General features: G+C 34.9%; 1 long non-coding RNA gene across 2 annotated transcripts; it reads right to left on the bottom strand.

Annotated features, from left to right (window-relative positions):
- LOC141376175 (uncharacterized) lies at window positions 1–26,613 on the bottom strand. 2 transcript variants are annotated; one of them, XR_012385557.1, is made up of 7 exons: window positions 26,433–26,613; window positions 20,707–20,758; window positions 6,836–7,742; window positions 5,506–5,643; window positions 935–1,282; window positions 551–623; window positions 1–354 (listed from the first exon to the last, which is right to left on the bottom strand). It is a non-coding gene; the product is annotated as an uncharacterized lncRNA (long non-coding RNA). The 2 variants fall into 2 exon arrangements; XR_012385556.1 differs by lacking the exon at window positions 935–1,282.
- Between the last annotated feature and the right edge of the window lie 797 nt (window positions 26,614–27,410).

The raw sequence follows: 27,410 nt of genomic DNA on the forward strand, positions 1-27,410 counted from the left end.
GAAATCAGGAATAATCTTTAAAAAAATAAAATAACACAATATGTACATGATGCAACATTATGTCTCAAAACAAATGAGGATTAATGCAATTATAATTATATATATAAAAAATGTGGCCATTTATATTTCTCAATTAGGATGTAACGGACTAAGATGATCAAAATATTTATACTAAGACTATCCTCCATCCTCGTGGGTGGCTGAACTGATGGAGATGATGTTTATTGTTTGTTGCATAAGCACACAACCAATGCACCTTTCTTTTATAGCAGGGGGAGGAAAATTACTTCAAGACAGGCCAAAAACATGTTATCCTGAAGAAACTCAAGAATGTTCTTAGGCCTCCGAGCTTTTCTGTCAACAAACACAAGATGCAGAGGCAATATTACATGTTAATTACTCTATAAAAGTAACTCTCAAGGAATGCAGTGAACTGACATGATACTGAGGTAATCACAAAGCATCAATGCTTTAAAAATGCAGCATTCATACAGTCTTTAGGATTTTTTGCAACACAGAGTATTTACCATCCCTCTAAAAACAGACGTACTTTGACTGATATCCTCTAATGACAGCAACCATTGAAGATTTCCCAGGTTTTTTCCTCAGTATCAGTGACAGGGCTAATAGATAGCAGGTGAAAGAGAGATACAACAATGTCAACATCACAATCAGAAACAAATCATTGGCAAAACTCCACTCAACAAATAAAGGTTTAATTCTTGTGTCAATACTGTGAAACGCCACAAGCTAGAAAAAGGCTAATGACTAGTTCTGGAGAAAGTTAGTTGAAAAATATTTACAGGTTACAAATACAAGCTAATTATGCAATTAAAGGGTTAGGTTTATTTTCTAGGACAAAAGAAAATAAAGAAAAAAAAAAGAAAGATGCGCAAATAACAAAGAAACGCAAGAAACATTTCATATACACTACCTGACAAAAGTCTTGTCGTCGATCCCAGTTGTAAGAGCAACAAATAATAACTTGACTTCTAGTTGATCATTTGGAAAAGAGGCAGAAGGTAGATCTGTTGAATTACATCCCAATCATCACAAATACTGCAGAAGTCGATTCTCACAAAAATCAGTCAAGTTTGCTGAAGGATGATATCATGGTTTGGGGTTACATTCAGTTTGGGGGCATGCGAGAGATCTGGAGAGTGGATGGCAACATCAACAGCCAGAGGTATCAAGACATTTGTGCTGCCCATCACATTACAAACCAAAGGAGAGGGCAAATTCTTCAGCAGGATAGCGCTCCTTCTCATCCACATCAAAGTTCCTGAAAGCAAAGAAGGTCAAGGTGCTCCCTGATTGGCCAGAACAGTCATGAACATTATTGAGCATGTCTGGGGTAAGATGAAGAGGAGGCATTGAAGATGAATCCAAAGAATCTTGATGAACTTTGGGAGTCCTGCAAGAACATTTTCTTTGCCACTTTAGATGACTTTATTATTAAGTTATTTGAGTCATTGTAGAGATGTATGGATGTAGAAGTTCAAGCTCATGGGAGTCATACACAATATTAATTCTTTTTCCACTGCACCATGACTTTATATTCTATACTGTAAGATTTAAGTGACAAGACTTTTGTCTAAGCAAAGCCAGACCTTCTTGACCTAATTAAATAACTGAAACTCAGGGCATGATCCTATTTTATTGTGTTAAAATAAGTGTAGTCTAGACGCCTTTGCCTTTCATATAAGCCACTTCTGATACCAAATGATCAACTAGAGGTCAAGTTATTATTTGTTGTTCCTAAAACTTGGATAGGCAACAAGACTTTTGTCAGGTAGTGTAGACTATTTGGGGGATTATACTATTCTTTAAGAACAACACAACATTTATCTATTTACTCAAACAAACTAAGATTGCTAATATTCTAAATAATAAATAATTCTTCATTCAAAAAATTCTATTAACTCTGCAGTTCAATCCAAACTCACCCAGAAATTACACACAGCTAAATCAAGATGGATACAATATTAAACACAATAAAAGTCAAACAAATATGCATGCGATACCTTCACTAAGATAAATGGCTTTAACACACGTCTTTCTTTCTAAATTAAAGATTTGCATCACAAAAACACTCCATAAGCCACTGAAAACAGTTTTGACGCCCAGTTGAGAAACGTTGCTCTGGCTGATGACAATTCTTAATGAAAGTTCTAAGCACCCTTCCAGAAGGAGCTGATCACTAAGGCACCCTCCATGCAGCAACAAAGAAAAAGGTCTATAGCAGAGGAGTCCAAACTCGATCCTGGAGGGCCGGTGTCTTGGAGAGTTTAGTTCCAACCCTAATCAAACACACCTGGACAACCTAATCAAGCTCTTAAGCCTGATTTATACTTCTGCGTCAGGTGACCGGCGTAACCCACGGCGCAGGCAACGCGAGTGGCTGTGCATTTATACTTCTGCGCGCTGTCTCTGTCGGTCTGCATTAACACTTCCGAAACGCTAGTTGGCAGTGAGGTGTAAATGTTCCTCTGTGTCGAGTTTCTTCGCTACTTTTTTGCATTTCCTAAACACTTTCGGGATGTACAAGTGGCTTAAACTCGCTCATTTTGAGGCAGGAACCGGCGGACGTGCAACAACTTTAACTATGAGGTAAACACAAAACAAAACTTTCCATCCGGAGCTCCTTCACGGTACTCCACACTTGTAAACAGTCATTCGCGCGCCTCTCTGTCCCGCCCAGACTCGTCAGCGCTACCAAGCCGACCAATCACAGAGCTTACGCTACACGTCGTTGCGACGTGTAGTTACATTTTTTGAGAGGTGCACGTCAGCGACGGCGATGGCCACGGCGAAGGGCTATGCGTCAGCGCCGTAGCATACGCTGGTGTTTGATGCAGAAGTATAAATCAGGCTTTACTATACAAGAAACTTTATGGCAGGTATGTTGAAGCAAGTTGGAGCTAAACTCAGCAGAACACTGGCCCTCCAGGAATGAGTTTGAACACCCCTGGTTTATAGTATAGAGTGAATATGTATTATGATGCTAGTGACTGACAAGATCAGCTGCAATACTGCTGTTTTTTGTTTGATTGTTTGCTTTTTTAAAGAGTTTTATAAAGTTTGCTTGCTTTATATGCTTGGGGGAAAAGTATGCAAATACATCTGAATTAAATTTGTCACAAAAACCAAACAAAAAGCTGAGATTTCAGTCATGGGGATCCTGAAACATAAACTGCATTAATATTAATACTAATCCTACAGTGTTGTAATGCTCATTTGACTTGTTGTGCTATACAAGTAATCTGCTTGTGTGTTCTGATATGAAAACATGATGTTCATTGTGTTTTTTTTTTTATTTAATCCTTCTGACTGTCTGGAACATTTCCTTCCCAACAAATCTGACATACTGTCCACTAGAGCAAAGTCCAGTCCTCTGGAAAAACAAAAACAAATGATAATCTAAAAAGATGTCAACAAATAGGAATAGATACAGCTTTCTCCCTGTATTAAGGTTTCTAGCATCTACTTTTTCCCCTTAGCAGATCACAGGTCATTGTCTAGTTGATGTTACGTGACCTCAGTGGGGGGTTTTGTTTCCTGGATTAAGCCGGTGTTTCTGAAACAGGAGCGGAAGGAGTAAGTGTGTCCCCCGGTGATGTTAGTTTGTGTTGCTTACAGTATAGGCCGCTGTGCTCAAAGAGACAGTCTAGACTCTGGTAGAGGTTTAATGAGATTTGCTGCGATTAAGTTAGTGCTCATAATACAGGCTGCAAACTGACCAACAGTTGCCGTCAAAACAAGTTTAATCGATTTTTTTTAAACACATAGTAATACAAGTATGCACACTATTAGATACTTGAACTACAAGACAGTCACTTCAAAATAAAGACATCATAACTTTCACCTCATTCATCCGCTCAAAGGTTTGTGATCAGTAAAATGTTTTAATGTTCAAAAAAGCCATTTCTCCTTACCAAGGCTGCATTGAATTTGGTTAAATGTGAAATATGACTTTAATGTAAATATTGAACAAAATATCAAAATTATTCTTTTTGATTTCTGTGATTTGAAGCCAAATGTTCTGCAACTATTACTGCAGCTTCCAGTGTCAAATTATGCAAGAAGAAACGTTAATTATTATTACTATTATTATAGTAAAAATTGCTGGGATGCTTCATATATGGGACATTCTACCAGAAACGTTCATTATCTGTCCCTGGGATAAAAACATATATACAGTGAATGAAAAACATTTCATGCCAAACATTTCTAAAATGGACTGATGGCTGATTTCTGTGAGTTGTTCTGTAAATGTCATTTATTTGGTTCTCAGATTGTTTTTTTTTTATTTTATTAAAAACACTTTACAATTGCACAAAACCTGTCATTGTTTTTGTCCTCAGCCCAACTGAGCCTACAGCTTTAATAGTTTTGTTATGCTGAAAACTATTTAGAAAAAATACTTCAGAAATAGCAAATTTCAGTTGTTATCTTTCACATCAATTTATTAAAAAGTAAATAAATAAATTTTACAAATAAACACCACAAATATATAATACAAATGAATGTACAGTTGTCCCCATGTTTTTGCCAGTCATGTCACATTTGCATCAAATTTAACATAAAATGTGTGCGATACACGATTAATGCTAAGACTAAAAGAAATAACATCATTTGATGAAGAAGCTGACAGTGATCAAGGGTGTGTTCAATCATTGAATTGTATGTTTTTGTGCTTGTTTTTGTATGATTTTTTGAGGACAACAAGCTTAAGTCAGGCCCTGTTGTGTTTTTTACATGTTAAAATTTAAGTTTCTGGTAGAATGTCCCATATATATATATATATATATATATATATATATATATATATATATATATATATATATATATATATATATATATATATATATATATATATATATATAATTATATATATATATATATATATATATATATATATATAATTATATATATATATATATATATATATATATATATATATATATATATATATATATATATATATATATATATATAATTATATATATATATATATATATATATATATATATATATATATATAATTATATATATATATATATATATATATATATATATATATATATATATATATATATATATATATATAATTATATATATATAATATATAATTTACTCGCTTGAACCAGCGACCTTCTTGGTGTGAGGCGATAGCACTACCTAATGCGCCACTGCGTCCTACGGCCTCGTGCCAACGCACGCCTCCCACCAGTGCTGATTTACAGGCATAATCGCACTGCTACTCATGTGATACTGCTCATATAACTTTATATATATATATATATATATATATATATATATATATATATATATATATATATATATATATATATATATATATATATATATATATAAGTGAGGCTTTTGCCATAAAATAATGTTTTAAAAGCTAATGTTTATTTCATCAAGTAATGTATTACGCTTTGCACAGAAATATATAAAATTACTTACTAAATACTAAAATAATTAAAAATGATTGCTTACCAATAAGGCGGCATTGTGTCTCAGTGGTTAACAATGTTGCTTCAGAGCAAGAAGGTCACTGGTTTGAGTCCCAGCTGGGCCAGGTGGCATTTCTGTGTAAAGTTTGCATGTTCTCCATGGTTTCCTCTCTGGTTTCTCCTACAGCATAAAGACATGCTGTATAAGTGAACTGGGTACAAGCAAAATTTGCTCTAGTGTAAGAATGTGAACGTGTGTTTATAGGTGTTTCCCAGTACTGGGTTGCAGTTGGAAGGGCATTCGCTGTGTAAAACATATGCTGGAATAGTTGGCGATTCATTCCAATGTGGCGACCTCTGATAAACAAGGGACTGAGTCAAAGGAAATGAATGAATGCTTAATTGGTCACAACAGACCAGCAAATCAGCATATTAGAAAGATTTCAGAAGTATCATGTGACACTGAAGACAGGGGTAAAAATGCTAAAATTCACACTTGAATCATTAGAACTTTATAGTACATTCAATATAAAACCAGTAAGTTTCAATTGTAATAATATTTCACAATTTTAAAGTTTTTATTGCATTTATTTAAAAAAAGTTGCATATAATCCAGACTTTTGACCAGTAACGTATGAAAGTGAGGCTTCTGCCATGCAGTTATTGCTATGGGTCCAGGTGGACGGCAGAGGTTTTAGGTGTTAAGTGACATGCAGCAATGAGAGGAATGACTCCAGCTGGTGTGGCTTTAACACAAGCAAGAGGCCCCAGGACATTCTCAGATGGACTGTCCAGTTTACAGCCCATGTTTATTACAGGTATGCACAAATGCCCAGAATTCTTGGCTCTAGATTGTAGAAACAGACCTAGAATCTTCAGACAGTGCTCAGATTGTGTCATACTGTATAATTGTAGTACAATTTAAAACAATTGATTTTTTTTTCACATTTGATTTTGATTGATTAATCAATCCAAATCATACTTTCAAGATAGACCCTTTTTACAATGGATTTCATTCAAATAAATTAATCGTGCAACATATTCTATTAGACATCAATTTATTGAGCCAAAAAAATAAATACTTATAGAAAGCCTACTGTTTTGCCTTTTTTTCTTAAAAAACATAAGCTTAAAACATGGAAGAATAGTGTTAAAACATCCTGAAAGTTTTGACTATTATTGAAAAGTACATTCTACAGTAAAATAGTGGTATATTTATTTATTCATTCATTCATTTTCTTTTGTCACAGTGGAATGATCCCCAAATTATTCTGGAATATGTTTTACCCAGTGGATGCCCTTGTGTACTGGGAAACACCCTTACACTCTCGCATTCACACACATACTTATACTCTATGGCTAATTTTGCTTACCCAATTAACTTAAAGCGCATGTCTTTGGCCTGTGAGGGAGACCGGAGCACCCGGAAGAAACCCAGTAACTTCACACAAAAATGCCAGCTGGTCCAGGCGAGACTCAAACCAGTAATCTTCTTGCCAAGGCGACAGTACTAACCACTGAGCCAGTGTGCCACCCTCAATAATCACAATTTCTTCAAGTTAAACTGAACATTTATTTTGACAGGTTTTTGTGTAGATGCTTGCGTCTGAACCACAACCACTTGTCCACATTGTTATTTTACCTGATGTACTTCTGATCTATTCAAAGTTCTGCCAAATGTCAGAATATTAGAGCGTTTTTCCCTGTATGACTGTAAAATGAATATCCACGTTTATGAATGTCCAATTTTGCACTGGGTGACCTCTACTAAAAGCAACAGTGGGTGTGCAGTGCAGGTTGATTTCAGCACAAAGGGTCCAGAGATCAAGTTGCTTAGTGATCTGTCCCTGTGAGCACCGTACCGTGCAGTGTAAGTTATTCCGATAGCAAAGGATCATGGTTTGTTGCTACACTGAGCCTAAGCCATGAGCTGCATTGTAAGCCACAGGTCCTTTCTTCTATCTGATCCAAGCACACTCTTTAAAAATCAAGCATCTCTATTGGCTTTGATGGTTCCACAAAGAACCTTTAAACTCCAAAAAAAAAAAAAAAAAAAAAAGTATGTTGCATAAAGTTCTTCACAACTGAAAAAGTTATTACAAAGTTATTCTACAAAATAAGAAATGGGGTCTTTTAAGTAATCCAAAATGGTGCCGATGAGGATCCTGCATGCTCAGCTCACATTCTTTGCTTACGAAAAGAAAATTCAGCAGTGATCTCCTGGTAGTGATGCTTACTGTGGCTGGAATTCTACCAATTCAGGGCATTATGGTTTGCATTCTGTGGAAAACACAAATTGTTCAATTCAATGATTAAAAAGAGCTCCCCAAAAAATGAAAAGCCTGTTATTAATTACTCATGTCGTTCCAACTCCAAGCAGGCATGGGATGATAAGAGGTTTTAAAGTTTACGGCGGTTTTGGAAAGACAAGGTTTTAAAACCGCTAAAAGTTTCTGTTATACCATTCCTAAGGTATATGCAAGGTGTTTTTTATGTGTTGTAAATAAATTTGCGTTTTTGAAAGCAATGAAGACAGCAGAAGTTTATTTTAATTATTTAGCCTGACATGTTTACTGTTCCAAAATATTATAAATGTTTATTAAAATATAATTGTTGTTTTTTTTACTCAGACATTTAAAAAGAACTTATTTTAGAGCAGTCATCCCAATACCATGATACAGTGAAAGAGTGGTAATTTTATCCAAGGTTGACTATAATTTCAAGACCTTCGTTCATCTTTAGAATACCATTTAAGATATTTTAGATGAAATCCTGGAGCTCTCTCATCCTCCATATACAGAATAGTCCCAAGACGTCCAGAGAAGGAACCAATATCTTTGTCAAAACATTTCATTGTAATCATATGAAGAGCCACAAAAAAAAAAAAAAAAAAAAAATGTAAATGGTTTGTTCAACAACATCTTTTTTTCATTATCAAGTGGTCAAGTTGCATGTTTACTATGTGCAGTATGACATATTGCTATTTTTATGATCAAAACAATACACAAGCATCTGATTGTCCATAGATTGTTCTGATCTGATGCAGAAGACACTGGCGATGAAGTCATTTTTACAATTTTTTTATTCATAACAAAGTGTTGTTGGAGCTTTCATATGATTACAGTTGAGCCATTGAAGTCATGTGACATATTTGGACAATATTTTGGATTCTCTTTTGGACAAGGTTTTGAAAAACCAATCGAGCTGTCCCCAAAAAAAAAACTCAAGAATTGTGTTGTTTTAGCTCATTTTAAAATAAGTAGTTTGACAACAAATGTAGTTTTACAAACTAGTTTCGAGAGAAGCATGTGATATGATTGACCACATCTGGTCCCTGTCTCTAATCATTAGCTAGCCAATAGGATTATTCCAAATATAACATAAATATCCAGCCTAACTTCACTCCCTATCTTCATTTTGGGCTCCAAGCTCAGGGTTCTCTCCCAGGACAGCATGCTAAACCTGCTAACATCATCAAACATCATCTAAGTGTGAACTCGTGAACCAACAAATGATATTTTGGAGTGTATAGGGAGGGTCAGAGATTGTCTGAATCTAAAATATATCTAAAATCTAAATAATCTAAAATATATTCATTTGTGTTAAATATCACAAAAAAATACATTTTTGAGTGAACTAACCATTAAAGTTCTATCTATCTCAGTTTGAGAAAAGAACTCAGACACTATGCTTAAACAAAAATGGATGAAACAAGGAGTTGGAAAATGAATGTTAATCTTGGAAAATGGCTATGTCAATATGTTGAGAAGATAATGGTGGTGGGATGGTGTACTGAGAGTTACTAAACTATGAGAAAATCCAGCAAAGCTACATCCCTGAGAATCTCAGTGAGTGGGCAGATTGGTATGGAAGCTGGAAGATAATGTTACAAGCAAAAAAGGCCAAAATCAAGATGCTATCATCTGGTTGTGTTCACATCATGCACCTTGACTCTAAAAGAGATGTAAAAAAGCTTTCCTGAGTAAATATCCTTTTATATCCAGTAAACATGGAAATCCCTGTTATGCAATTGTGCTTGTTGTCCATCAAACAACCACAAAACCACAGTGGTAATATGAGAAGTCATTTGCTCTCGTATGGCATTAAAATTTGTTGATGTTATTAAAATACTATTTTTAAAAAGAAAAAATGTATATTTATGTACAACCGATGTTCATTTTTCCTGCTCAAAATAAGACTTGATTTCAAGGTTTGTGAGATTTCATCAACCTTACCTGGCAAAAGAACAATCGCCCTTTCCCTTTGGTGAAAAGACATCAAAGAAGCCACAAAGCATGTGCGCAAAGGCAAGTAGTGGAGAGTTAATTTATTCCTCTAACAGTGAAGCAATGGAAGGGTTACAAAAGCACAACAGGGCAACCTAACAACCTCTGACCTCCTCTTCCTCCGGCGCTCCCAAGAGGAATCAAGTAACTCTGATGAAGCTTATATGATCCTAAAGTGAGCCACACAACCACTGTAGCTTAACCTTAGCTTGGGGGACTTGGTTAAGTGATCTCAATTCCTCAAATTCAAAACAAAGATCCTGAACAGCACAGAAGCTTTTACTAAAATAGCATTTTTTGGAGTGTTTATTTTACCACACATCACACACCACTGTAATATCAAGCAGTGCAATTAACTAAATAAAATGAGTTCATTTGACTTACATTTTATTTTATGAAAGTTAAATTGTACTTAATAGAAACTAAGTTACATGAACTCAAAATTCAACTCTATTAGGCTGAACCTTAACTGAATGAGAGCAGATTTATAGTTCCCAGCATCCTTTGTGTCAGACTGGAAAATAAATGTGAAAAATATTAAAGTGCTATTAAGCATTTTTGCACATGATTCAATTAGGGAGACATGATTTAGTATGAGATTTTCAGAAGTGTCTGTAAAAATTTAATCTGTAATCTTTAATAATAATCTTATTATTATTATTATTATTATAACCTTTATCTTACCAGGTTAAACACATTGAGATTAAAAATCTCTTTTATAAGAGCGTCCTGGCCAACGTTAGGCAGTATACATGTCATATGGGTCTAACAGACAACAAACAAAAAAACAATTGACAGTTCACATGAATCACACATTGACAAACAAACTATTCAAAACATCTACAAGCCTGCGTTTCGACTTATAAACCCTTTGTACTCTTTTAGTGAAACCAATTCTTTAAACTGCAACTTTGTTCATTGATTATTCCATGCAAAAGGTGCTGCATATTTAAACACTTTTTCCCCCATCTCAGTCCGCACTTTAGGAACAGACAGTAAATAAATATACTGAGACCGAAGGCCATAGCTAAGGACAGTTTTTTTACAAGTGTAATTCTGTGGATATGATGGGAGTAAACCCAATATGGATTTGTAAACAAAGATATGCCAATGCTTGAGCCTACGAATGGACAAAGCTTAGATTGCAGTTTGAGTTAAGTCAAGAAATCTGAAATGATCTAAGTAAACATAACATTAATAAATGCTTAATACAATGGAGTTAAAATTGAATTAAGGCAATGAGTTTGCACAATTCGATTTAGTAAAGTTAACAAACTTATACAGTGTGAAATTAGGTATGGAAGTGCTTGGATGCCATGTGTTATATTTTTCTATCTTGTTTTCTTGTGATCTTAACTTTATTTTCTTGTGATCTCCACATAACAAAAAGTTATTTTCTCCTGATCACAGCTTAATTTTCTCGAGATCTATACATAACAAAAAGTTGTTTTCCCGTGATCACAACTTAATTTTCTCAAGAAAACAACTTTTTGTTATGTCAAGATCACAAAGAAAATAAAAGTCATGATAAAAAAAAACTATTATGTCCAGATCACAAGATAATTAAATTCGTGATCATGACAAAAACAGTTAAAAAAAAAAAGAGTTCACGATAAAAAATAAGATGTGATCACAAGCGAGTTGTTATGTTGAGATCACAAGAAAATAAAAGCTGTAATCAAGAGAAAACTACTTTTTATTATGATGAGGTCACAAGAAAATTAAATACATGATTATGAGAAATGAGTTGTCGAAATCACGAGAAAATAAAAGATGTGACTATAATTAAACAAGTTATTATGTTGAAATCAAGAGAAAATAAATGACATGATCAAGAAAAAACAGAATGTTATACTGAGATCACGAGAACATATAAAACGTGATAAGGAGAAAACAACTTTATGTCGAGATCACGAGAACACTTTTTGTTATGTTTTTGTTATAGAGCATAAGAAAATAAAATCTGTGATAATGACAAAACGAGTAATGTCAGAATCACAAGAAAATAATCGTGTCGAGATCATAGGAAAAAAGTTGTGATCATGAGAAAACAACTTTTTGTTATGGCTAGAGCATAATTTTTTTTTTTTATTTGCGACCATGAGGTAACGATTTATGTGAAGATCACAAGAAAATAATTGACGTGATCAAGAGAAAACAAGTTATGTTGAGATCTTGAGAAAAATGTTGTGATCATGAGAAAACAACTTTTTGTCGAGATCACAAGAAAATTTCACATTAGTTTCACAAACTAATTTCGAGTGGAGCATGTGATAGGATGGACTACAGCTGATCCCTATCACTAATCACTAACCAGCTAATCAGATCTTTACACATTTTATTTAAATATCCAGCTTAAACTTCATTCCTCATCTTGGAAACCCCCCTTATATGAATTCCTCAATTCTAAGTTTGGGCGACACGGTGGCTCAGTGCTTTCGCTGGTGCCCCACAGCAAGGAGGTTGTTGGTCCAAACGCTAGCTGAGCCAATCAACACTCTCTGTGCGGAGTTTGCCCGGTTTTCCCCGGGTACTCCAGTTTCCTCTCACACAAAAAACATGCAACAAAAAGTTAAAGTCACAAGCACCTACTATTAGTGGTCTGTTCTTGGGAGGTTATCGAGATCTACCTGATCTCGCATCCCTCTTAATGCTTATTTACCAAGCATTATCTAAGTGTGAACTCTTGAAAAGACGTGATCACGAGAAAACAACTTTTTTTTATGTCGAGATCATGAGAAGATTAATCTTGTGAATACATTCATTCATCCTCTTGTCGGCTTAAGTCCCTTTACTAATCCGGAGTCGCCACAGCGGAATGAACCGCCAACTTATCCAGCAAGTTTTACGCAGCGGATGCCCTTCCAGCCGCAACCCATCTCTGGGAAACATTCACATACACTCATTCACACACACACTCATACACTACGGACAATTTAGCCTACCCAATTCACCTATACTGCAAGTCTTTGGACTGTGGGGGAAACCGGAGCACCTGGAGGAAACCCACGCGAACGCAGGGAGAACATGCAAACTCCACACAGAAACGCCAACTGAGCCGAGGTTCGAACCAGCGATCCAGCGACCTTCTTGCTGTGAGGCAAACGTGCTCTTGTGAATACAAAAAATAAAAGAGATCATCACGAGTAAACAAATGTTTTATGTTGAGATCACAAGAAAATAAAAGACGTGATCAGGAGAAGACAACTTTATGTCCAGATCACGAGAAAACTTTTTGTTATGTCAAGAGCATAAGAAAATTTAATTTGTGATAATAAAAAGATGAGTTATGTCAAAATCACAAGAAAATAAATGGCGTGATCACGAGAACGAGTAATGTCGAGATCATAGGAAAAAAGTGGTGATCGTGAGAAAACAACTTTTTGTTGAGATCACAAGAAAATAAAAGACATCTTCACATGTAAACAAACTTTTATATCGAAATTACAAAAAAATTAAGTTGCGATCATGAGAAAACATTTGGGTATGTCGAGATCACGAGAAACAACTTGCTATGCCATGCTGAGATCACAAAACAAGTCATGATCAAGTAAAAACAACTTTTTGTTGTCAAAATCACGAGCAAATAAAAGAAATAAGTTATGTCAATATCACACAAAAAATATGTTGTAAACACAGGAAAACTAAAAAGAAGAAATATTGGCATGCATGGCCTCTTCAAAAAAAAATCATCTAAATCTTTGTTGGCTTGAGAGTGAATGAACATCACATTTTTAATTCTGCATGAACTATCCTTTTTAAAAAGCAGGAAAGCAAGCCAAAAGCAGCAGTGGCAAAAAAAAAAAAAAAAGAAACTCCATGAGATGTGGATGTGGGTGGCATAATGTAAAATTATGAACGTGTCGTCAGGGGTTTGCCCTTTGACAACCTCACCCCAGCAACCGGCAAACAGGAGGGTTTCCTCCTTTTCTGCATACATGAAGGATGCATATCTCAAACTAAACTCATATCAAGATGAGCCTCACCCGAGGATCCCTTATAACTCTCCCTGGTGTTTGAGGCTGAAAGGGAGAAGATAGCATTCAAAGCACTATGCCCAGAGAGTGACGCACGAAACTTGGGCCTTTTATCAGCGCAGGATCGAACACATTCCTCTCGATTCACATTTTGACAGTACCACCAACACTGACAAGTGAACCATGAGCTCCACGATTCATCCAACACCAGACCATGCAACCTGGAGACAATGTGGAGTTAAGGCTAGTCGAGATATCAGATGTCAAGAAAGGAGATGTGAAACGTGGAGAAAAACATTGACAGTAAATCCTTATTACATCCAACTCAAGAATAGATCAATCGAGTGTACTCTTTTAACAGGAAATACAGGTAGTACAGTGCTCAACATAATTGATTACACGGTATATAGGTAATAGAGCTGAACAATATTGGAAAAATTGCAATATTTTTTATTTTGCATTATAAAAAGTGTGATATGAATACAATTTCACCAGATGACTTAATGCCTCTATTTAGGTAGAATGTATAATGTTAGATCGATTAGGATGATTCTGCAGTGGGAGTGCATCTCCATAAAATCTAATTAATAATCTATAAACTTGTTGGATTCCCTCGACACATTTTTGTTGTGGTCTGTGCTATTTGCAGTGGGTTTCTGTATTTGCATGTGTTGTGAGTATTTTCATGCATCACAATCTGTAAATATAATCCAGGAAAGATACAATTGAAATAAAATGTTTTATCATTTCCCGAGTCTAACAGTTTTTAAGTACAGTAACAGAATGATGAAAATAAAAATAATAAAATACAATTAATCTTAGTCAAGGTCAAAAATGGTACAATTTCTTATACCTGTATGCTTTTAAAATCATTATAAAATCACAGGCATCAAAAACAGATGCAAATGATCAATTATAATACAACCTCAACATTGCATATACTGATAATGAGACTATTGCGAATGATCACATTGCAATATTAATCCTGAAGAGATATGTTGTGCAGCCCTAATAGGCATATGGTGCATTTGATCAAAACAAACTGATAAATGGATGTATTTATTAAAATGATATTTTAGTCACAGAACATCTTTAGAAATAAAAAGATAATACAGTTAAATTAATGAAAAATATTGCAAAAATGACAAACTACAAACTTTTAACTGTATTTTTGTTTCTCTTAATTTTTGCTCTTTTTTAATTTATATTTAATATTTTTCCCTCACATCTACATTTGGGCTACAAATTTTTGGACTTTATCGCAAGTTATTTTGTTAGATAATTTACAGATTTGGCTTCAGAGCTGACTAATCTAATGTATATACCCAAACATAATATTATAAAGTTTCCTATAGAAAACTACGGGATAAGTACCTGACTGCAGCACAGTCCTGTTCTGTAAACAGTAGGCACCAGTAATTCATCACCTGCACTATACCAAAACCATATTACACTATTTTTTTTCTCAATTTCACCTTTGTGTGTCAAGTGTAAAATTACAGAGGAGACCACAGCTCAGGTGTTTAGGTTTTGCCCTTCTTTTTTTTATTTTTGGACAAACATTTTTGATTTTTACTCCAAGGCCTATAACATTTTCATCCAACTGGACACAGAACACTGCCTCACCCTTCCAAAACATCTCCAACAAGCCCTGACTAAATGGCTGTGGCTAATATTAAAAAACTGGAAATCTCCTTTACCTCCTTCCTTTCGAACAAGATAATGGATACAGCCTACGTTATCCACTTGGAAAGGCTCAGATTTATGAGGTCCAATTCTAACAGAAAATTCTTTGCTACTTGGGAACCCTTTCTTGGATACTTAAACCTGAACTATGCTCTATCCAAATCCAGCACCCCTAATGAAAACTGACTGGCGCACTACCTTATAAGACTTTTTGATGATTACATTCTCTGTAATACTATATTTTCTATCTCCAACAGCTGAACCCACGTGTATTCCAATACATATTATATTTACCTGCAAAGTGTCTATATTCTTAGACAATGTTTTTTGTTTGTACTGTTGTACTTAAAAAAATTAAAGGGGTGGTCTAAAGTGTATTTGTAAGGCTTGGTTGTGTTTATGGGGTGCAAAGCAATGTGTGCTCATGATTCATTTGTACAAAATCATCCTACTTTGATTATATACAGATACTCAGCTAACATGAAAACGACTGTCAAATTTCCTAGTTCCTCTGAAGACCCGCCCTCAAGAGGCTCTGATCGGTTAGCTAACATAATATGCTGTGATTCAGCTCCACATAACATTACAGCGCCTTTAGCAATGCCCCTTTGCTTTGTGGGGTTTATGTGCGTAATCTGAAAGGTTTATGACATCAATAACCCAGCTGTATTTTTTGTAGTCCCCAAACTTTTGTTTGCTGAAGGCTTTGCTAAGCTAACTGTGTAAAAGCCAATGTCTCCCTTTGCACTGACCTTTCAGCGTCTTACATTCAGAGATGTTGTTTATGTTCACACAGCTACATTACGCATCAACATAAGTTTAAAATATGATGTCGTAGTGGAACACCCCTTCAAAATAAAAGTATTAAAAAACAAAAAATATATCAAATGAGTTGAAATTTAGTAGTTTAATCTTTTTTATTAAATGTATTATCTTTTGATTTACAATCATTTTTGTTGACCAAACTCTTATTTTAATGAATATAACTATTTAATAAAACCATTTTGTTTAAAGGCACCAAAATGTATTGTCTGAGAAATGGATAAACATAATGGTTTTTAAAAGAGAAGAGATTTGTCAAGAAGAGTCAATTATAAGTAAATATAAACAGATTTGGCTAATAAAACAAGAGGACATTTTCTTTGAATAGATCACACCAAGGGCTATTTCTGTGCTATCTTTTAGGACACACAGCTGCTCAAACCACCTGTTAACAACCACAGTATTACTGGAATGTCACAGGAAAAAGCTGTTTGTGCTAAAAAGTAAAGGGCTTGGCCTTCCTCTCTAGCTTGTAAAAGTGGGCTAAGATACACCAGCACGAGGGACATGGCACAATTTAACACACACACACACACACACACACAAACACACACACACACACACACACACACACACACACACACACACACACACACACACACACACACACACACACACAAAGTGTGGAGTTCAAGGAGAAATGGGGGTCAGAGGTGAACTCCACCCGTGACAGAGGCTCTCACATACTCGAAGGTGGGGGTCGAAGGGGTCCGGGGGCATGTAATCAGAAGGGTGGAGGAGACCATGCTATAAGTTACACACCTGTCAGGCTGGAACATGAAAAGGTGAAAGAGGGTCACCGTGCAATTTGTTTGCTCGCTGGATTTTCTAAAAATACGGTGGAGAAGTTGCTGGGTGATTCTTCTCAGTGTCAGTGCTTAAACAAGGTCACACGCTACATGGAAAGCGTGCACGTGTGTGTGTGTGTGTGTGTGTGTGTGTGTGTGTGTGTATGCATTTTAGACATAGAAATACACCCAGAAATATTCAAGTGCCTTCTGGGAAAATATATAACATGACACAGCAAACTAATCGCTGTCTAAGCAGAACTCACGAAGTACACTCTCAGTGGAATGCTTTCTTGGAATATACTGTGTCAGATTGAGGTTTTTGACTGCCATGATATATGGGGAATGCAAAATTTATTGCCTATGATAATATCAGAATTGTTGTTTTAACAGCATGTAAGCTGACATTATAGAGCATGTCACTCACTTATTAAAAACAAAATTATTACCTAAAAACTTCAAGAAATTGAGAATAAATAACACGAAAATGAATGTTGAACGACACAAATTCAAGTTAACACAAACAAGCAAACATCAATAGCAAAAATCAAAAGAAACATACACAAATATTACATTTAGTTGAAATTTAGTAGTTTGCCATTTTTTAAATATACCATTTGATATTAAATTGATTATCTTCTTAATAATCTTATTCCTAGTAATGTTCAGTGACCGAACTCTTATTTTAATTAAAATAACTGTTTAATAAACCATTTGTTTATAAATGCACCAACATGTATTATCTATATTCACTAAAATATTTATAAAAAAGAATAAATGGATTTTTTAAAGCGGGCAAACTCATTTTAGCTGTGCATAGTACATACTTAAATATATACAGTTAAAGTCAGAATTATTACCTACTGAATTATTAGCCCCGGTTTATTTTTTTCCCCAATTTCTGTGTATCGGAGAGCAGATTTCTTCAACACATTTCTAAACATAATAGTTTTAATAACTCATCTCTAATAACTGATTTATTTTATCTTTGCCATAATGACAGTACATAATATTTGACTAGATATTTTCAAGACTCTTATATACATCTTAAAGTGACATTTAAAGGCTTAACTTGGTTATTAGGTTGACTACGCAGTTTAGGGTATTTAGGCAAGTTATTGTATAACGATGGCTCGTTCTGTTCACTATTGAAAAAATATAGCTGAAAGGGGCTAATAATTTTGATCTTAAAATAGGTAAAAATAGTTAAAAACTGCTTTTATTATTCTAGCTGAAATAAAACAAATAAGAAGAAAGAAAAAATATTATCAGACTTACTGTGAATTTCCTTGCTCTGTTGAACATCATTTGAGAAATATTTAAAGATTCAAAGGGGGGCTAATAATTCTGGTTTCAACCGTACACTCACTCAAAACAATATTTTTGTTCCTTGTGCAACCTACTTTATTAAAATGAGCTGAAACAACACAATTCTTCAGATTTCATTGGGACAACTTAATTGTTTTACATTCAATCCACTAAAATCTGTAAAAACTAATAAGTTAACTTAATTCCTTCAAGTTGTCCCAACACAAATAAATTGTGTGAAACCCAGCATTTTTACAGTTCTGAAAAAAATGATTCATTGGGTTTATTTAATTGTGTTAGGTTAGTGATTACAAACAATTTATAAGGGCTGAATTTAAATTATGTTGAGCATTACTAATTTAATTTGATTTGAAATGTTTTTTTCCCCAAATATCAGCATATTCGCATGATTTCAAATGTGATATTGAGTTAAGTCCAAATACAAATCATGCATTCAAAATTTATTGAGTTAGAGTTCACAAACAGTACTGAAGGTTCTTCTGTCTTTGTCAATAAAAAACAAACAAAAATGTTTTTAGCAAATCCAGTGAGCTAACGATTCAGCAATCCCTTCATAAAAACAGTGGCTGCATCTAAATTTCACAATGCCATATGTTGTAGGTGAAAACAGTATATGACAACATCTGAATCCCAAAAGTAAGCAGAAAATATCACATGTACATGTTGAAGGCAATACATCCAAATTTATGTTTGTTTTCATTATTTTATAAAGTAAGCAACCTGTTAAGTTTCTAAATAAATCAGCCTCTTTGAATGAATGGTTTTATTAATAAATGATTTAATGAATCAACTGTTAAGACAGAAACGCAGCACCACCTGACGGATTTAGTTGTCATATTTATCCATGACAGGTCTAAAGCAGCAAAGGAAGATTATAGTTATAAAAAGGATTATTTTTCAGAATTGCACACTACATTAAACACTACACATGTTTTTCAACACCTGATGGCTTAAGACACACTGGTAATGCTAAATGTTTCTTTTCACTAGGCATGGGTTGATATATGATTCTGATGGTATGATAACCTTGGATAAAAATATCTTGGATATTGTTATTACTGCTTTAAAATATATTCCTTTTAAATGTCTGTGTAAAAAACAAAAACAAAAATTTCCCCTTTGAACACAATATTTTCACAATATATATTTTATTTTGAGAAACATTTTAAATATTTTGGAGCAGTAAACGTGTCAGGCTATATAATTCAAATGAGTCATTTACTTCCGCTGTCTTAGTTTCAAAAACACAGATTTCATTACAATTTACATTACATACAATTGTTTACTGTAAATGGCATCTTTGGATATCTATCAGATTCTGCTGGAGATACTGTTGTCCTAAAAAAAAACATTTTAAAAAGTACATATACTGTAGGAATGATATAACAGAAAATTCTGGCAGTTTTAAAACCTTGAACCGTGGTATACCTTGAAAACAATTATCATCCCATGCCTAGTATACACTTATATCCAGTTTTACTGTCAACAACACAGCATAACATCTAAAATGATCAGAAAGATGATTTAAACAACTTTAGAACTCAGTTTAATTTTGTAAAATTAAGTTTGATTGAGTGTAGCTGCTTTTGATGTGCGAATAATACTCATGTGCAACCTCTTATGATCAAGTTCAGTCCTTGTTTAAACCCAAAAAGGTTACTCAAACCATTTAAGGAAACCCATTGCAACAAACCCTTTAAGTTCAAAAACAAATCCTAATGAGTACTGTGAACCTAATCAATTTGAGTAAAGCAATTTGAGCACAGTAAAAGCCAATAAATGAAGAGAACTTAAACCAACTGAATACTGTAAAACCAAACAAGTTAATCAACTCAAACTGTTTGAGGAAACCGATTGCAACCAACCATTTAAGTTAATTAATCTATATGAGTACTGTGAACTTACTCCATTTAAGTTAAAATAATGAGGAATTTAACTCATTACCTTCAACACGGAGTTCAAAACTCTGTAAATGAGTTGAATTAACTTTCAGTACATTTTGAGTTAACTACACTCATTTCATTTGATAAAGTTGACTGTTGGGTTTTACAGATCATGATTCATAAGGGTTATGCACAAGACATGTGGGTCAAATTTGCCCAAATTAAAAACGAAAAAAGAAAGAAAGTAAAAACATAAAACGTAAGAGCTGTTCTACTCCCCTAAATGATTATATTATGATTCAAAACATTTATCAAAATACATTTACAGACTATAGGTAATTATAGGAGCAATTAACTGTAGTGTGCTTGATTCTATGTATTTGATTCTAATAATTCCTGTTTTGTGGCATTTTTGATGTTCTTCTTAAGAAGTCGGAATCAAATTCAGCCCATATATGATTCATGATACTTACGTTCAGATGCGTGTCAAATGTGCGTCCACTTCCATATCTTAACTTCATTATCCTATCAAATAAAAACATATAAAAGCATAAAGAGTAAGCGCTGGCACCGTTCCACTCCTCTGAATAATTATGTCATGATTCAGAACCTCTTAACAACACAAATTTACAGATTATAAGCAATTTGGAGCAATTTAGTAATCTAATATTAAGCCGAATTGCACCTCACCCAGACCTAGTATCCAGTAAGCATGTTATGTATGGTATCAAGTACATTGAAACAACAGCATCAGAAAGAACCATAAAAGAATCAAAAAACTTAATTATGAAGTTTAAAGAATATTGTAGCAGGCAGCGGATGAGCAAAGCTGCAATCAAAAGTTCACTGCTGCCCTCTAGTGCCCAAATAAAATGATCAGCTTTCCAAACTGTGGCACAACTCTCCTCTTCCAGGTTCTCAAACTAGTGATACAACATCTCTATCATTAAAGTAAAAAGCAGGCCAGACCGCACAGAACCCCACATTACGGGAAAACCGGAGGCGTTTTTCCAGGTCACCGTCCCACTTCAGAGGCCTCTAATTTTTTTTTCTCTGGAAGCGTAAGTTTGTCATTAGCAGAGAGGATATTATGGTCGGGTCGCGTGTTTTGGCACTGGCTCTGCAAGCACGACATGAAGGAAAGAATCGTTTATGAGTCACAGATGAGTGTCGCCTGCCTGGCACAAACAGATTTAGCACTAGATAGCATCTAGGGTCAGACAACAGCCATGTATGGCCCCACAATCCATTTGGCCCTTAGACAAGATCAGGATCACAGCAAGACGGAAAAAAAAACTATGCATAGATGTCTGACACTGTACTTAAATCCAACATGTTCATTGTGAACAATTTATCCATAATCTATTATCTTTGCTGATGCATTCTTTCATATCATAGAGGCCCAATTCTAAATTGCTTGCATTGAGTTAACACTTTGATTATTTAATGTTGTTTTATTTTACTATCAGGTAGTCTGCTCAGAGATCACTTTACAACGATCATCACAGCAGATGCACAGGGGCACTCAAAAGCAGCCTACCAAAAGATACAATGGTGAATGTGACACAATTGTCATGTGGAATTAAAGCGATAGTTCACTCCAAAATTAATATTTACTCACCCTCGAGTGGTTAGCAGGAAAAACAAATACTACGAAAGTCAATGATCACTGGTTTCGATCAGGGGCGTTGCTAGGGTCAAAAAGGATAGAAGTCCCAAAGAAGTCCTCTCACCCTCCCACCCCCATGAAAAAAAAAGAAGTTCTAATTTACCGCTGAACACCTCCTGCGACAATAAGGTGTTTTTCCAGCCATCTTAGGTCATTTCACTACAATAAAGTCGATTTATAATCCGATGCTGAGTGACATAGCATGTTGCAGTAGAATATAGCTATAAGATAATAAGCTCGATGCACAAACTCACTGTGATTTAACTATTACAGAAACAGATGTTACTGGCTATATCATATCTAGATAAATATATCTAGATATTGAGGCTGCTTGGATCAGGATGTCACGTTTTAGCGTGATCAAAACAGAGAAAACAAAAGGGTTGCGGATCCAAGTGCAGAATTTTAATATATTAAAGTGCAAAAACAACAAAATCCAAAAATATCAAAGTGCAAAGTAACAAACAAACAAATAAAACAAGAAACTAAGACAGGTAAACACGAACTAGATTTTAGAAAAAATACAAGATCAAGAAACTCGGTATGCAAGACTAACTAGAACTAGGGACAAAAACGACAAGGAAGACAAACAACGCGATGATAAACAACGGTGGGATGATGGAATATATAGTCTAGATAATCAACAGCAATGAAGACAGCTGTGAAAGGCAGATCAGTGTATGTGTTCCGGTGTATGCGCGTGGAATTGTAGTCTTTCCAGGACGCTGTAGTGCCTTCTGAGTCCTGATGCACTACAGCGCCCTCAGGTGGTCACTGACAGATGTGACAAAGAATTTTTGCAGTGGATACTGAGTACTGATTCATTGAGTACGTTTACATGGACACCAATATTTTAATGCAATTAAGACAATACTATTATGTAAACAGCGATTTTTGATTAATCCGATTAAGGTCATAATCGAACTAAATAGAAATTGAATTAGGACAAGTGGAGTATGCTGATTTTAGTCGCAATATTAAAGTGAAGTACAGGCATGTAAACACCTTATTCGAACTATTACAATCATGTAGGAAATTTCACCGCATTATGTGACAGAATAGTCCAACACACACACACACAGCTGTTTGCATCTACCGAGTCAGTGCAGACACCAGACACCTGCATTGTAAAATGCAGAGGTTTTGTTTCTTCCATTCAGCATGTGGTATTAACTTATATTAAAACAACATTCTTTCAGCAGTTCTTGGTTGCATCCAATGTCTCATTTGTCACGGTGAGCATGCATAAAATGTTCCCGAATGAAAGTAAAAGTATCAAACTGCAGTTAAAGTTGACAAAATAAAAATAAAACACCCGAAATTACATGAAACTCCGGAGGAAATGTGGATAGCGTGGTTGCGCGATGACATTAATCGAATTATGTGCTATAACATGTAAAACGGGATCATGAAAGGAACATTCAAAAAGCTACTCATGTAAACGCCTTAATCTTATTATTGTCTTAATTAGATTAAGGCAAATAATTTGATTGCTAATGTCTATGTAAACATAGTCATTGTGATCGGCTGATACAGTCTACTAATTCTGATACTTTAAACTTTTTTTTTTAATGCATAAAGCTCATTTTCCCTGAAGTATGATACTTAAGTGGAGATCTGTCCTTACCTAAGAGAATAAATTAAGGATGCTGCATGTAATTCCTTAAACACATCTCTTATAACCATCTAGTGTGGACATGCCATGGCCAGAAGCAGCTTACAGATAAACACTGATAAAAAAAAATTGGTAAGAAAAATTACAAACAATGCAGTTTGGAAACATTGCAAATGATGAAAGAAGAATTCAACAAGTCTCAATCAAGAAAAGTTTGGAGTGCACATTTGATTCATAAAAAGTTAAAATGCACACCCATAAATCCATTACTACTTTGCTAAATGGAAATAGGCCTATAACTACTATTTATTGCAATAAGTAAAGTGAACTTGCAATACTGTCAAAATCAAAGAACTTTCAGGCCTAAATACATGCAAGGTCATTCAAATATTTTGCTCATCTCCAATAGGGCTGTGCGATTAATCGAAATCGGATCACAATCGCAACTTGAAATATTGCAATTTGCTAAGCGCACGAGAATGTGATATGAAATGTATATGTATTATTTTATTTTCCCTGCCCAGAGCAAATGCATGACTGCCGTCTGTGTGTGACTTACTAGCCAATTGAGTGAGCACACTTTTGTTCTGCCCGATCAGAATTGCGCAACCTAACTAAAACAAACAGGAAAGTGTGGACAATCGGGATATCATCTGCTGCTTCAGAAGCATTAATAGACAAATAATATTAAAGAAAAACAGGACATTTGTAATATGAGAATATTTTGATTTCAAAGTCGCAGTAAAGTCTGTTTTTTGATTCACCAAAACTACACACATTTTATACTGTGAAAACAAATATTAGGCTTCATCAGTAGTTAGAACTATTCAGTTTTTCGTTACAGTTGTATTATTATCTCATCAGTTTCTGCTTCTCAAAATAATGAATGAATGCCAACAGTGCAGTGGCAGGATTTTTTTACACTTGCCGTGTAACAACAGTCCCACTACAACCTGCCGGTAGAAACAGGTACTGCTGAACAGCTGACTATTTAAATACCCGGCACAAAAGCTGCTTTAATTAGAATGCATGTGCTGTATGTTGTCATTTAAAGTATCTGGATTACAAAATAAATGTTATATAACCTTATTTTTTTCTTGAGTGCAACATATTCCAAAAGGGCGACATGGTGACGTAGTGGATAGCTCTGTCACCTCACAGCAAGAAGGTCGCTGGTTCGAGACCCAGATTAATCAGTTGGCATTTCTGTGTGGGGTTTGGGTTTTCTCCGAGTGCTTTGATTTCCCCCACAGTCTAAAGACATGCGCTATAGGTAAATTGATTAAGTTAAATTGGCTGTAGTGTATGTGTGTGTGTATTTGTGTGAATGAGTGTGTATGGATGTTTGGATTTTGTGGCTGGAATAGCATCCGCTGCGTAAAACACATGCTGAATAAGTTAGTTGTTCATTCCACTGTGGCGACCCCTGATTAATAAAGGGACTAAGCCAAAAAGAAAATTAATGAACGAATGAATTTGACAATACATGACAATACATCAGGGCCTTAAGCCCTTAGGTTTTGGGTAAACTATTACTTCACATATATGCATGCATCAATCAATGTAGGTTTGCGAAACTTTAAAGTGATACTTAACCTAGAAATGAAAATCAAGTCATCATTTACTCAGCCTCCGCTTGTTTCCAACCTATTTGAGTTTCCTTCCCCTGATACACAAAAGATAGATCTTCATAGATCATAGAACTTCCTTTGCCGTCACATCGTCCTTCATTTTACACCACAATGGAAAAATAAACACTGTCAGAACAAAACGTGAACACTGAAATAATCAACTCTATTCAAACTGTGCAGGTGCCTGTCTGTGAGCATCTTTTGATGGGACAGTTTAATCAAAAACTAAAATTATTATAACAGAATTTGTTACCTCACGTCATTTAAAAACTCCCTATGTCCTCATAACGAAACCCAATGAGGTCTGAAGCAACACTAAACATTTTTCATTGTGTAGGCAAATCAGTCAGTCAATCAATCATTCGATCACTGTGTTGTTCAACAGAAGAAAGTAAGACGAAGAGGCTTGTAACAGCATGTAGGCGAGTAAGTAATGAAAGAATATTCATTTTGGGGCTAGTGAAGAATTAGTGAACCATCATCTGACGTTTATATGGATCTCGACTTCTAATCTGCCTAAAGTAAATGGGAAAGCCACAATGTAAACCATGAGCATGAGTCAGTGGAGGGCACAGAAACCCCCCAACTTTCCTGTTCTTTGAAGTGGCAACACTGGTCAAAAGAAAATAAACCTTCCCACGACAAACCAACCCAATCCCCAACTCCTGAATGGTCTTTCCGTTAGTTTCACGGAAACTTTAGCATGAAAATGTTAGACTTGCTTTGTGATAACATCAATGGGGCTATACAATGGATGGGTATTAATTTGGTGTTCAAGGAGTCTAGACATGATGAACCTCCATCTCAATAATCTCAACAAGCGTTCAACCACATTCACAACACAAAATGCATTTTAATGGCCATTTCGGACTAAACTGAGAGATAAAATAGCATCCATTCTTTGAATTGTCAATAACATTAGCCTAGTTAAAAAGCAAATGTACAAAAAAATATTCAGCACTTTTGTTTGAAGGTAGTCAAGCTTTGTAAATATTTACATGATGTTCTTTGAGAAGACAGGAAAGTAACGTAAAGCAGCATTCAGTTTGACCAAACCACAATGACCAACATGGGATCCCTTTATTCTTGGTTTACAACAGTGGTCGGCCTTAACCAAGATCTTTCAAACACAAAGTTGACTCTAAACTACAAAGATTAAGCTAAAACACAAAATGAGAACCCTAAACATTCAACTTTTCCAAATAACTCGAATGCTATTAGATTTCAAAAGATTACGTCGAAGAAAAAATAAGATTAAACTTTTATGAGACTTAACAGACGTACCTTCATACAGCATAGCAAATATGCATCTGGAAACTAATGTTCTGGTTGATGACGGTGTTTAAAACAAAACAATGAAACTAAAATAGCAAAAACAACAAAAATATATTCGTTGTTGCCATTTGAGACTAAAATGCAGGTAAACAAAACCTTTACCTTCAACATATATTTGGCGCCTCCCTTCGGCAAGCAGATGGAATGACTGAGTAATGTTGTAAAATGTTGAATGGTAAAGTTGACACCAGGTTGACACACTCATTTTTTTTTTTTTTTTTTTTTTTTTTGCTTATTCAAACTACTCATTTAAAATAAGATGAAATAACACAATTCTTGAGATTTCATTGGGACAACTTAATCTTTTTATGTTCAATCCACATAAATTTGTTAAAAGTGCTACGTTAACTTAATCAATTTGTGTTGGGACAACTACATGAATAAATTGTGTGGAACTCTGCAGTTTTTACAGTGTGCCTAACTTACAACTGTTGTACAATACTAACAGTCCTGAGTGAGTAGAATATTTAATAAGTTAATTAACTTTTAAAAAGTATGAATGAATGAATGAATGAATGAATGAATGAATGAATGAATGAATGAATGAACGAATGAACGAACGAAACGGTGGCTCAGTGGTTAGCACTGTCGCCTCACAGCAAGAAGGTCGCTTGTTCAAGTCCCGGCTGGGTCAGTTGGCATTTCTGTGTGGAGTGTACATGTTCTCCCGGGTTTCCTCTGGGTGCTTCGGTTTCATCCCTCGTCCAAATACAAGTTAATTGAATAAATTAAATTGATCGTAGTGTATGTGTGTGATTGCAGGAGTGTATGGGTGGTTCCCAGTGTTGGATTGTGGCTGGAAGGTCATCCGCTGCGTAAAAAATTGTGCTGGATTAGTTGGCAGCTCCTTCCGCTGTGGTGACCCCTGATGAATAAAGGGACTAAGCCGAAAAGAAAATGAATGAATGAATGAATTAATTAATTAAA

The sequence above is a fragment of the Danio rerio genome, chromosome 9, assembly GCF_049306965.1.
Source record: "Danio rerio strain Tuebingen ecotype United States chromosome 9, GRCz12tu, whole genome shotgun sequence".
NCBI classification, from domain to species: domain Eukaryota; kingdom Metazoa; phylum Chordata; class Actinopteri; order Cypriniformes; family Danionidae; genus Danio; species Danio rerio.